Raw genomic sequence first — 14,816 nt, 5'->3', positions numbered from 1 at the left:
CAAGAAGCTAAGAAGCTTCTAGGACCCGCTCAATCCACTGAAACAGAAAGCTAGAGAGTAAGAAGAAATCTGCGACAGTGAGGGTGACCGCAACTTCCTGTCTTGGGTAGTTTAGAAAAACAAGAAATCTTTCTTCCTTCAAGGTTGACTGATGCAAAGGGGAAAACTAAACCAAGGGAATTCTAATTGCTAAGATTTCTCATGTGCTTTTTCTTTGTCAGTCTCTATTCAGTGCTTTATATTCGGTAATGAAACTCAGATCAGAAAAAGTGAAACACAATTTCATCCCTGGAAAAATAAACATTCTCCTCAAATTACGTAAAGAATCATAAACAATTAGCTCAAATTCATGACTACCTTCAAAATATTACTTCTGCTCTGTGGGCAGTTAAAAATTGGTTGGATGAAAAGAAAGGGGAAGTAGTAAGAGAAGAAAAGAGGCTAGATGTGGGGAGGAGGGAGCAAAGAGAATGTAGGGGAAAAAGAAGCATCCCAAGGTGGGAAAGGGAGAAAAGAGGAGGAAAAACAGAATATGGCAAGAAACTAAGAGGCAAATAAATAAAGAGGAAAAGGTAAAGGAGAGGAAAGCCGGTGAAATTATGCTTATATTACACTCTGCTATTCACTAAGGTTGTGAGCAGACTTTATGCAACAATATCAGTGGGTGATTTCGTTTTACAAAGCCTAGGTAACTGTTTAACCATTATTCATTCACAGGTCTTCAGAGTCTTTCACCCAGTCTTCAGAATCTTGGTACCAACTGATATAACAATAGTTACAGAATGTCATGTGGATGAGATCACATAATATTGGAAAAATTACTTTCTAGGCCACTCTGCAGGTAGCCAAGGATTATTATTTTCACACTAATAAAATCAAAATGAAAAACAAATAAATCAGGTTACTTTAATATTGTCTGAGGAAGTGGTCTGGACTACATGGTTTACATTTCAGTTCAATGATTAAAAATATAATCCATCTAGAAACATAATATTGTGCTTGCCTGGGCTCAATAGAAAGTCTATCCTTGCCTGGGCTCTAGCTGTCTTGCTGTGTGGAACAACCCTTTGGTACATTCCTTCCTTCTAGTCAGTAAATTGTGCTGGCTAGTCTGTCACCTCCTAGAAGAAATTCCCTTAGAGTGTGACAATAGTGAAAGGGTCCCCTATCCTCCATCATCCTGGCCTTCCTTCCATTCATTACTATTACCTACCCCAACTCCAGGAATAAGGTAAGAGTAGCACATTTTTCAAGTTAAGTTGAAATATTTCCAGGTTCCCTAAGTCTCCATGCGCAACTCTATAGATTTGTAAAACAGTCTGGAATTTTGAAAGCAGAATGGAGATGTTTTGGAATAGTCAGAAAGTCACCAGATGTTGCTGTTACAGAGAATGTTACAGAGAATGAAAAATGCTTTCTTCAAATGTGTGTGTGATTAGATCTTCGGGAACTACTCTGTCATTACAGCAATGGTTTTTTTTTCTTACAAAGTTGCATTTTTCCTACTCAAAGTCTTTTTTGACTAAATGAATTTCATATGTGTAATCAAAACATGATGTGTATCATTGTACTTGGAGTTAATTTGAGCAATTTTTGTTAAAACTTACCCACATGGTAAACTACTCTTTGAAAACAGTTTCATGAAAGAGACACTTAAAGTTATTATTTTAAACACAGCCATGCATCTTTGCTTTAGCTGCAGTACTTTTTTCTTTGGGATGAAATGGATGTCCTGGGTGTACCATTTTTTTACATCAATGTGTGAATGGCATTTTGGTTCTTGAACAATGACTAAGCTTTATGTTGCTGCCCAGGGAAATTTCAAAGTCTCTTAGAGGAGGAATTTTTCTAAAAATGTGATTTATAGCAAACAATTAGAAATAATTTCAATAATGTTGATTCACTCATTCAGTGACTGCCTGGCTCCAGCTTTGCTCTAGGCACAGGGAACCTTAGTAGCTGGAAAAGTCCCCATCTGGTGAAGCTCAAATTCTACAGACGGAAAATTTGTTGTATAAATTACAATGTATTCAAACAACGGGATTCTGTATACCCTATAAGTGACATAGTACGTGTATATTTATTAACAAGTTATATTCACGGTATAGTGAATGAAGGCAGGATACGAAGAGGTTTGCAATGTGATCATTTTTATTGAGAATGTGTTCAGTAATGTAAGCGCTAATCATTATTAAGGGTTTACTAGACTAGGCTTTGTTCTGAGTATTTCAATAAAGTATTTCATTTTATTCTTATTATAACTTTGTGCAGAGCTTGGCGTTCATAACCTTCATAGCCCTATTTTGCCGGTGGCAGAATGGAAGTTGAGGTACAGAGAGATAATTATCTTACTTAAAGTGGCATAGCTTGTAAGTAAAGGAACTGGAATTTGAACCCAGAAATTTTGACTCTGGAGATATGCACTTGGCAAACATGCTGTTCTGAATCAGGCATGGTGAGGACATTGACATCTCTGGAGGGACAGGAATATCATCCTGCCACAGCCCTTCATCTCGCTTCCAACTAATGATAGCACCTTGCACAGCAGATCTATCAAAACCAAGGGTTTAATATTCATACGGTAGTATTAACTACACTACCAATGTATTCGTATTTTATCAGCTTATCTACTAATGGCCTTTTTCTATTCTGAACTCAAACCCAGTTTCTTGCTTTGCATCATCAAGTCTCATTTGTCTCGATTTTGTGACAATTCCTCAGTTTCTCCTTGACTTTAATGACCTTGGTATTTGGGAAGAGCACTATTCACTACTTTGTTGAATGTCCCTTAATTTGAGTTAGGCTAATGTTTCATCATGATGACACTGAGGTTCTTTTATGTTTTTGGCCAATTATAACAAGAAGTGACATGTCTTTTTTCAGAGTATCACATCAGGAAGAACAGGATGTGGTTATGACTTACCACTAGAGATGTTAAATTGGGTTTTCTCATCACAAACTTACTATTTTTCTCTTTGGAGTCATCTAATAAGTATTTTATAGGAAAGACTTTTTCCTCAAACTTTCACCCATTAATTTTAGCATCTATTGGTAGATTTTGCTTAAAGCAATTGTCTCTGTGATATTCTAGTGATGTTTTTTCTATATCCTTATTCCTTATTATTTGTTCATTAACCAGTATATTCTATAAAGAAAAACTGTCCTTTTTTCCCTATTTTACTTACTCAATTATTTATTTATACCACGATGGACTCACAGATATTTATCTTATCTTATGGGTTCCAGTTCAACAATATTATTTATTTCATTGCTCAAATTGTTCCAGCTTTGGCCATTGGGAACTCTTTTATTTTATTTTTTTAAAACTGGCTCCTATGTTTGGTAGCAGTGGGGTTTGAACTCAGCACCTCATGTTTGCTAGGCAGGCACTCTTAACACTTGAGCCACTCCACCAGACATCTTTCTGTGGTGGGTTTTTTCAAGATAGGGGCTCAACAACTGTTTGCCCAGGTTGGCTTCCGACTGTGAGCCTCCTGATCTCTGCCTCCTGAGTTAGGATTACAGGCGTAAACCAGTGGCAGCAGCTCTGTGCTCTTTTGACTGCTCCCATCCTTCTTTTCTTTCCTTTTCTCTTTCTTCCTTCCTCCCTCTCTCCCCTCCTTTATTTCTTTTTTCTTCTCTTTCACAGTACTTTTTTACTTTCTGGCACAAGATGTTCCAGGCTCATCTTGCATTTTTCCTTTCACCAGCTTTGGAATTAATCACTTCTCCAAGAAGCCCTGATTCCTGTCACAGCAATTAGCATTTAAACACCAAAATCTGGGTTCTGTGGAAGTTCACTGTTACCCAGCTGTCATTGTATCTAGACCTTACCAATGGACAGAGTTTAGCAATACATGTAGGTATTTTAACCCCTGTTTACACATTGATATTTATTTATCTTTCTCTGTGTATATGTCTGTGATTTTAAACTGACACCTCTAACCTTAAACCTATAATGCAGTTTATTCTAGCCTCCTCCTTACCTTTTTAGGTAACTGCCTTTCTCTGACAGTGAAAAGGATGGTTTTTGTTACCTACTATGTATTTCCTTATTTTCTCAATCTTAGTATACACAAAAGTAATCTCAGAATTTCTAACCCATGTCTCTGTAAGACATAATTACTACCTGAAGTATAGTATTTATATACAGTTCTTTTTTCTCTTTAGCTTTTCAGTAGTTAGCACGAATATTATTCAGTGAGTGAAGTTGCTATTTTCTTCCCCATCCCCTTTAGTAATAGATTATTTGTAATAGAATTAGGTTCATTTATTTGAATTCCATTTTGTGTTCTGTTTGGGTTCTCACATCCTGGCTGATTTTTATTATAAATTTACAGACAAGAATCTTCATTAGTGGTACACAGTTGTATGGGTTTGATAAGTCCACTCATGGATTGACCACCACAATCATGCCATAGAACAGACCATCAACATCCCCAATACTTCCCACCCCTCATTCCTTTCTTGTCAATCCCTTATGCCTTCCTTACACATGGCAGCCACTATTATTTTTTAATCTTATAGTTTTGCTTTTTCCAGAATGTCATGTGGATGAGATCATATAACATGAACCTTTAGAGCTGTTTTCTTTGAATTAGTAAAATACATTCAAGATTCATCCATACTGTCTTGTGAATCAATAGTTTCTTCTTTATTTCTGAGTAGTATTCCTTCTGTAAGATTCTTCACAGTTCATTCATTGACCAGTTGAAGAACATCTGGTTGTTTATAGGTCTTGTGTAGCATAACTAATGGTACCAAGATCATTTGCATATAGCTCAGCTCTTTGTTTGAACATAAGTCTTCATTTCTTTTTGGTAAATACCTAGGGGTAAGATTGCTAGGTCATGTGGTAAATCTTTGTTTAACTAAATAAGAAATTTCCAAACTGTTTTTCATAATAATTGTAACATTTTGTATTTTAACAGTAAGACAGCATCCTAAGAGGATATTATATAGCCACAAAAATCTTACAGATGAATATTGGTAGACAAAAAACACTTTTATAGACATCATCACATTTGAAAATCAAGCTATGAAACATTACTCTATGGGCACTGAACATGACAGGCATGCTTTCGTGTTTCACTGAACATCAAAGTCATATTTCCTTCCAAAAGCATGTCTTTTCCTATCTGAATAGTATTCCACTGAAAGGCTGTGCCATTATTTGCTAATCCTTTGCTATTGCAAGTAATCAGATTATTTCCAACTTTTCACTCATATGAATAAAAATGTGATTAGCATTTTGGTATACTAATCCTCACCTGCATTCACGCTTATCTTCTTAATGTATGCTCTTGGGAATGCAGTAACTGACTCAGAGCAAACACATTATCAACATTCTTAAGACACAAGAACAAAATGTCCCCAGAATTCTTCCTTGTTTGTAACCGGTGTAGTTTAATGTTTCCTTATTTGATTATGCTTCTTACATTGAATTAAGTATATGTTCATATTCCAAAATGCTGCCATTTCAGTAACTTCAACTCTGTACCAGAGAAGTCCTGATTTCCCAACTGTCTTCCCAATGCTTAAAAAAATTGTTGATACTCCAGGAATGGGGGGAGGGGAGATAAAGGAGAATGATGGAGGGGGTGAATTCACCTATGATATCTTTGATATATTGTAAGAACTTTTGTAAATGTCACAATGTACCCCCCCACCCAGCACAACAATAATTTTTTTTAAATGTAGTTGAACTTACAAAGAAAGAAAGAAAGAAAGAAAGAAAGAATTCAGGTCTTAATGTAGAAGGAAACAGCTAATCTTACTAAATGTTCAAGTTAGAACATAAATGGCAGGTAACTCCCACCATAAACACAGCTGCACTATCTCCTCTCCTGACATGAAAGACAAACACTCTTCTGTCAGGACCCCAGGAAGAGCAACAGAAGTGTGCCTGTGTGGGGAGCAAATTCAAACAGTTCTGCTGGCATTTCCAAAACACTGTGTTTGAAGATGTGGCAAACAAGTTCCTTCCTCCCAGCCACTCTCCCTGGCTTTGAGCGAGATAAGTAGGAACATTCACTTTAAACAGCTTCTAGCTGAAAGGCAAAGCCTTCCAGCTAGAAGGGAGCCTGTGTGTGTACAACAAACACATGCCCTGAACATCAACGCTACAGCCAGAATGTTACAGGAAGCTGGGCCCATACGAGAGAGACTGGGCTGAGTCATGGAAGAGGGCAACAGGCAAACTCACTCTCTGCACCACCGAGATAGTTCAAAGCACCCAAGGGTACATTAAAATAAAAATAAAGAGAAAACACATTTTATTTACTTCTTAATAGCAAAAAATAAATTGTGTTTCTAGTCATTCTTGTACAGCTCATTTTAAAATTATGAAGAAGGGAAAGACCATTCATGTCTGTCTGTAGATGAATTTACTAACTGAAAATTTAATGAATAGAAATATTGGAGATTTATAATAAAAAGGCCAGCTGGATATGGAAATACACTGTTCAATTTTTTGTGGTACTTAGAAAAGTTTATTGCACTGAAACACAAATAACTCTACATAATAGACATGATTATAAAGCCTAATGCAGTGACTGAGAAATCCTAAGAGATTAGCTCAGTAATGGAGGCCCCAAAACCAAATCTCCAGTTTCAAATAAGTTTCTACAAGGTGGATACACTATGCAAGACTGAAGGTAAGTGAAGAGGTCACCCTGAGGCCACAGCAATAATGAAACACTGTGGTGTGGTACCTCTAGGAAATGTTTCCTTTAACACCCCCCAAGTCATCTCCATCATGGTGCTTGAAGATCATGTTATCGAGAGGGAAAATGCACATAAGTTATCCTTCATGTCCATTTTGCTCATCATCCTCTGTGATTCAGTGAGGTGTGGCCAGCCACTCCCTGGATGTGGACAGCAGTCTTCTTCATCTGTGAGAAACTGCCCACAGTGTAGATCTATTATACACACCAAAAGAAAAAGAGATGAAGAATAGAAACAGTAACGAGGAAACACCTCCAAAATTTAGCTGAATCCACCGAGTTGGTTCTGTGCACACAGACACTTCTACCTGCAAATATTGGATATATTTTAATGTGTTTCATTGTCCTCTTCTCCACATTTCATGGTGTTCTAAATGTGGTAGCCCTTCCATTGATTTTAGCTTTCACATAAAATGATCGGAATCAGAACACTTTGCTAACTTCATAAAAATTCAGACCCAGGTAACTGTAAGACTTCTCAGTCTAACCTCCCTTCTAGAGTCAGAATCCTTCCCATATGTAACAACCAATTAATCTGTCTCCACTTAAACACTTCCCAAAGATGGGAGCCTCTGCAACCTGTGCTATCTTCTGATACCTACTTCAACTTTCTTCCTTTGCAGAGCAAGCTTCATCCCTTTGAATATTTCTTTGCAGAAAACATTCATTCCCTCCAGTAACCTACTGAGTAAAGAGGTGCTCTTAAAATCATCCCTAACACAGATGTCAGCTTGCTCTTGTCACAGGTGTAGTTTGAATCGCCTGGGTAGAGAGGTACAGAGCCAGGTATCCTCAGATCATGGAAGACGACCCTTTAGCATTAGTCCCTACTTGCCACTAACAAAATGAACAGGAGTTCTGCAGCTTTTAAAGGGAATTTTCCCTACAAACTGCTAGAACTGAGTGCTTCTGTAGCTGCTTCCACCTTCTCCCAGAATGAAATGTCCTCTCTACCTACATAGGTGAAGCAAAACTCAATAAAGTTAACTCCTCATTATAGATTCTATGCAGAAACACTAATGCCCAATAATTTTCTTAATTAACATAGTCCTCATAGAAGCCTCAGTTTTTAGCTGGAGTCAAGAATGACTTGATAATCCCCTAGTGCTTTAATTCTCAAACTTCTAGGGGGGGAAAAAAAAAAAATATATATATATATATATGTATATATGTATACAGCACAAGATGGTAGACTAGCAAATGACCAGATCTCCTTTATCCTCTCTGAGGACAGCAAGTAAACAGCCATCTGTGCACCAGAATACCTGTAAGAGAACTCTATAGAGACTAGTTGAGAAAGTATAGCACCCAGGGCATTGTAAAATGAAGACAGAGTCCAGCAAAAAATGTTTGGTAATTGCAGCCTTTTGTGTACAGAATCATGCTCCTCAGTCTGCATGGTATGGTGCTGAGATACTGGGAGGAGATCACACCAGGCTCTCTCTCAGGACAGAAACAAAAAACAGACTTGGTCCCGAAAAGTTCTGGCTTGTCTCAGTGCTACCTGAGGGTCTGTTTTTTTTTTTTTTTTTTTCCTTCTCACCTCATTTGAAACACAGGAAAGATCACTGCAAGATTTTGGAAGCACTGAAAACAAAGGGATGTGGCTCTACATCAGAGCTGTAGTTTTATAAGTCGATGCCACGAGAAGCAAGAGATCGGAAAAGATTTTAGGCATCCTAGGACCTCTAGCTGGGCTGATTGATGAAGGACTTTTTCTGCATGAATCCAGTATGCGAAGACTGGGAGGGCTAGTTATTTTCCAAATGCTCAAATGTTCTGAAAAAAATTACAAGTCATACAAAGAAGCAGAGTAACAAGACCTAGTCAAAAGAACAAAATAAAACTTCACAAATCAATCTTACAACAATGAAGATCTATGAGCTACCTGACAGAGAACTTAAAATAACTACCATAAAGATGTTCAATGAACTACACAGAGAAACAATGTACAAAAAAATGAAAATATCAATAGAGATAGAAACTGTAAAAAGGAACTGAACACAAATTCTGAAGTAATATGTCAACAAATTGGATAATATAAAAGAAATAAATTCCTACAACCACAGAACCTATTAAGACTAAATCAGGATGACCTAGAAAATCTGAATAGATCAATAGCTAGCAGGTTATCAATTAAATAATCAAAAATCATAAAGAAAATGACAGGATCATGTGGTTTCATTGGAGAATTCCACCAAATATTTAAGATGAATTAAAATCTTCCTGAAAATTACCAAAGTCAAAGACAGTAGAAGAAAAGAAAATGGTAAACCAATATCCCTGATAAGTATTAAATGTAAAAATTCTCAACAAAATGCTACCAAACTGAATTCAAAAGCACAATTAAAGGACTATATGTGATAGCCAATCAAGGTTTGTTCATGAGAAGCAAGGATGGTAAAAAAAAAAAAAATCAATACAATATATCACATTAACACAATGAAGGACAAAAATGCCATGATCATCTCAACTGATACAAAAAAAAAAAACACTTGAGGACGTTCAACACCTTTTTTTTTTTTTCAACACCTTTTCATAATAAAATTCACTCAACAAATTTTCCTAGAAGGGAAGTATCTCAACATAATAAACGCCACATATGAAAAGCCTAAAGCTAGCATCATACTCAGGTATGAAAGACTGAAGCTCTTATTATAAGATCAAGAAAAATGTTGATGCCTATGTCACCATTTCTACCCAACATAATTTTAGAAGTCCTAGCCAGAACAATTAGGCAAGAAAAAAATAAATGGAATCTAAATTGAAAAAGAAAAAGTAAAATGATCACTGTTTACAAGTGACCTGATCTTATACATTTAAAAAAAAAACTCTTAAATATTCCATACTCAAAAAAGTCCTATAAGAGCTAGTAAACAAATTCAGCAAAGCTGCAGGATACAAAATTGATACACAAATATTGTTGTATTTCTATGCCTGAACAGTGAACAATCTAAAAAGGAAATTAAATTGACAGTTAAAAAAAAGAATAAAACACTGAGGAATAACCTAATCAAGGAAGTGAGAGACTTACACATTGAAAAATAGAAAATATTGCTGAAACAGATGGAAGTAAATATAATAAATGGAAAGACATGCAGTGTTTATGGATTGAAAAGATGTAATATTGTTAAAATGTCCATATCACCCAAAGCAATGTGTAGATTCAATGTAATCCTGGTCATAATCCCAGTAGCATTTTTTGCAAAAAGAAAAAACTTCAGCCTAAAACTCATATGGATTCTGAGTCTTCAAAGGACTCTGAATAGTCAAAACGAATTTGAAAAAGAACACAGTTGGAGGAAATCACACTTGCTGGTTTCAGAACATGTTGTAAAGATACAATGATCAAAGCAATGTGATACTTGCCTGAAGGGAGAGAATACGGAGCTCAGCAGTGACCCTCGCACAAACGGGCAAGTCGTCTTTGACAAAGGGGTTAAGACCACTCAGTGGGGAAGGACGGTCTCTTTAATAAATGGTATTGGGAAAACTGGATATTCATATGCAGAAGAATGAAAATAAGCCTTATATTATACCATGTACAAAAACTAATTCAAAATAGACTAAAGAAATAAATGCAAAATTAGAAAATTCCTAGGAGAAAACAGAGGGAAAGCTTCATAATATTGGATTTGGCAGTGATTTCTTAGATATAATACCAATAATAAAATTGCTAGGAAAGAAATCAGAAAGCAATTCCATTTACAATAGCTACCCTAAATACCTAGGAATAAATTTAAGGAAATGCATGACCTCCATAATGAAACTTGGAAGGACAGCCCAGGTTCATGGACTGGAAATATTACTATTGCTGAACTGTTCATGCTACCTACCCACAGTGACCTAAGGACTCAGTGCAATTTCTGTCAAGAATAAATGACAGTCTTCACAGAAATAGAAAAATACAACCACTCCTAAAGTTTGTATGGGACCACAAAAGATCCTGAACAGCCAAAGCAATCCTGAATAAGAACAAAGCTGGAGATACCAGAATACCTAACTTTAAAACATATTGTAGAACTATAGTAACCAAAACAATAGGTTACTAACATGAAAACACATAGCCTAATGAAAGAAAATAAAGAATCCAGAAATAAATCCACTTATTTATAGTCAACTGATTCATGACCAAGAGTGTACGTTAGAAAAAGTTTAGCAATTAAATGATGTTAGGATATTCATGTGAAGAAGAAACTACAGCTCTATCATTCACCATACACACAAAAGAATAGCTCAAAATGAACCAAAGCCTTAAATTTAAGACCTAAAATGGTGGAATTAATAGAAGAAAACAGGAGAAATATTTTAGGACATTGGTTTGAGCAAATATTTTTTGGATATAACTCCAAAGCTTAGGAAACAAGTGCAAAAATTGACAAAGGAGTTTACCTCAAACTAAAAAGCTGCTGCACAGCAAAAGAAACAATCAACAGAATGAAAGATGACATATGTATATGGCAGGAGAAAACATTTGCAATGTATTCATCTGACAAGGGATTAGTATCTAGAACATATAAGGAACACAAACAACAGCAAAAAAAATTTTTTAAAAATCGGTTTTTAAATGGGCAAATGACCTGAGTAGACATTTCTCAAAAGAAGATGGACAAATGAACAAGTACATGAAAAAATGCTGAACATCACTGATTTTCAGAGAATGAAAATCAAAACCACAATGAAATAGTCATCTCACCCCCAGTTAGAGTGGCTATTATCAAAAAGAAGCATGCTGATTAGAGCGCAGAGAAAGGCAAATTGTCTTCATTATTGATGGGAATGTAAACTAGTACCGCCATTATGGAAATGGTATGGCATTTCCTCAAAAAACTAGAAATACAATTACCATGTATCCCAACAGTCCCACCAGAGTCAGGCACAGAAGGATTCGCTCACTCGAATCTGAGAACTAAGAAGTTAATTTCCTAGATATAGAGAATGGAGGTTGCCAGAGTCTGGGAAGCGTGTGAGCAGGGATGGAGACAGGATGGTTAATAGGGACAGGGCTGAAGTTGCATAGGATGAATTTTTGGTTTTGGTTTTTTTTTGCGACAGGATTTTTTTTTTTTAGTACTGGGACTGATACTTAGGGCCTCACACTTGCAAAGCAGGTGCTCTACCACTTGAGCCACTCCACAAACCTGAGACAGGGTCTTGCTATGTGACCCAGGGTGACCTTGAATTTCTAATCCTCCTGCCTCCATCTCCACTAATGGAAAAATAATCTCTAACGTTCTACAGCACAGGAGAGTAACTATGGTTAACGACAATTAATTGAATATTTTAAACTAGCTAGCAATGAGGATTTTGAGTGTTCCCAAAACAGAGAAATAGGGCTGGTGGAGTGGCTCAAAAGGTAGAGCGCATGCTTTGCAAGCATGAGGCCCTGAGTTCAAGCCCCAGTACCACCACACACACACACACACACACACACAAAAATCAACCAAAACAGAGAAATAATAAAGCTGGGCACGGTAGCACATGCTTGTGATCCCGGCTGGGCAGGTGGAAGCAGGAGGACTGCCAATTTGAGACCAGCCAGAGCAAAGTTAGCAAGACCCTAACTTGAAAACAAAATGCAAAACAAAAGGGCTGGGGTGTATGGCTCAAGTGGTAGGAACTTCCTAGCATGAGAGAGACCCTGGGTTTGGTTTCCAGCACTGCATAATAATAATAACAATGATATAATAAACATCTGAGGTGATAGATATGCCATTTGCCCTGACCTGATCACTGCACATTGTGTACATTAATTGAAATGTCACACTGTTCCCTCATATGTAAGTACAATTACCATGCAAATTGGAAATTTTTTTGAAAGAAAATCTGGATCCCTTCAGGAGCCTCATGAAATTTATGGTCCCTCTTGTGAGAAAAAAGTATAGATTTTGCATCAAAGGATACCTGTGGGGGGAGAGCCAAAGGTAGGAATTAAAAGATAAGAAAAACAAGGAGCAGAAGACAAATTCCTTGTCCAAGATCTCAGAGCTCAGCAGTGGCCAGTTTTTAATCAACTCTGGGTCTGTTCAGAAGGCATGCGACCTTGGACCAAGAAGCTCTCTTCAGGGACTCAGTTACAGGGCATCAGTCACGAATACTCACAGCCAGATGGACAGAACAAATTGCTTCCATTCTAGTGGGTATGGGAATACTTGCAACCAGCCTCCTGTTCCTTCTCAAATAATCCTTAAAATTTGAAAGTAACATTTGACTCTCTCCACTCCTAATTTTTTGAAGAACTAAGACCAGCTCACCATCATCAAGAGAAGACAGAATGCAGCTATGATGCCCCAAGCATATCTGAGCAGACTGAGGACCCCGCCAAACATGGTAATGATAGTTGACCTTGACGGAATTGGGGAGTACATTTCTGAAAATTGTCTCTAGGGGATCCCAAGAGTAATGTGACAATATTGATGGAGCAATGCCTGTTTCACTCTGTAGCCTTCCCATTTGTCATACACATTATAATGAACACTCGTTTCTTGATTTACATTTCGGCCTTCACACAATTCGAAGCCCCTGCCATGTTTACGTGCACCATCTGGAAGGACTAATGAGCCAAGGAGCACCAGAAATTATAACTTGCTTTGACTAAACCAAAAAGATTTTTTACAGGCAATAAAATGATTTTGCTTTTTTTTTTTTTCCTGGAATTGCAAGGAGATTAAAACATGAATTTTCTTGAATAGAGGGCAGAACTAGCATAGATAATTTTAATAGAGTGAACCTGGAAGCATCTGGCATTCCTTATCAATTCAGAATAATTTGGTCAGTACAACAATGGTCTTATGATACAAAGTCTCTTCTGACATTGGAATTCTTAAAAATGATTACCTAGCCTACAAGCAAATGTCACAGTACGTCCCCGTGGACATAGAAGGAACACACAGGAATGCTGAATAGGGGAGTTGCAGAACTTGGGTCAGATCTCCTGGGCCTGGACCAGCTATGGTGATTACTGTGATGACGCTGGACAGGTTATGTACCCTGTTTAGATTATCAGGTACCTTGGGTAGAAATCAGGGACGATAATAACAACAGGAAGTAGATGATGGGGTTATTGTGACAATTAAATGAGATTAGCCAAGTAAATTACATTGTACTGTCTGGGCATGACACCAAAGAAGAACTCAAACAGTTGCTGGTTTTTCCTACCCTTAGAAAGTTTGTAAGTTCCTAGGGCTCGCAGAGTGGCTCAAACAGTAAGAACACTTGCCTAGCAAGCCTGAGGCCCTGAATTCAAACCACAGTACTGCCAAAAAAAAAAAGTTTATCGGTTCTTCTCTCAAAGACAGTTTAGTCTCTCTTGGATCAAAGTTGCCCTGGGTAGAGGGCAACTAAGAATAACAAAAAGGAATTAAAATACCCACAGTTAAATCAAAGTACTAGTTTTGTCCTGTGATGACATGTGAAATTCAAGTTAGCCCAGGCCTGGCAAGCTAAGTCCAATAGACTTCAGGAAAGGTAGATGACTATACAGATGGTGTCAACTATTTGGAATAGAGTTCAATTTAAGAAAGGAAATAAGAGACTATTCTATATCTGTGGTGATAGCACACATCTCCCCTGGCAAAGAGAAGACAAGAGGTAAATATTAGGACTACTAGCAAATCCAAAAGAACCCAGTCATAATACTCAGAAGCCTTTCCTTAAAACAGGGCATTCAATTCAGCATGTTCACATCAATGTAACTTGCATAGGCCTTGTAAATAGTATTTGTTATTTTTGATCTTAAAATACACATTTCTGAGCCGGGCACTGGTGACTCACACCTATAATCCTAGCTACTCAGGAGGTAGAGATCTGGAGGATCACAGTTCAAAGCCAGCCTGGGCAAATAGTTCATAAAACCCTATCTCAAAAAAACCCTTCACAAAAATAGGGCTGGTGGAGTGGCTCAAGGTGAAGGCCCTGAGTTTAAGTCCCAGTACTGCAAATAAATAAATAAATAAAATAGAAATTTCATATTGTAGAAAATTCTGAAACTACATTAAACTTTTGAGAAAATAACAAAAATCAACTAAATCAAACAATTCAGACTTCCACCAAATCGGTAGTTTTTTTCCTGTGCACAAACAGGTCTTCATT

The 14,816-nt window shown here is 37.1% G+C and overlaps 1 non-coding gene across 1 annotated transcript; it reads left to right on the top strand.

The window, feature by feature from the left end:
* Positions 1-12,063: 12,063 nt before the first annotated feature.
* Positions 12,064-12,136, top strand: Trnaa-ugc (transfer RNA alanine (anticodon UGC)). The gene has a single exon. It is a non-coding gene; the product is annotated as a tRNA-Ala (tRNA).
* The last annotated feature ends 2,680 nt before the right edge of the window (positions 12,137-14,816 follow it).

The sequence above is a fragment of the Castor canadensis genome, chromosome 13, assembly GCF_047511655.1.
Source record: "Castor canadensis chromosome 13, mCasCan1.hap1v2, whole genome shotgun sequence".
In the NCBI taxonomy this organism is placed as follows: Eukaryota; Metazoa; Chordata; class Mammalia; order Rodentia; family Castoridae; genus Castor; species Castor canadensis.
The sequence above is the reverse complement of the archived record's forward strand: the minus strand, read 5'-3'. Positions and strand labels throughout refer to the sequence as shown.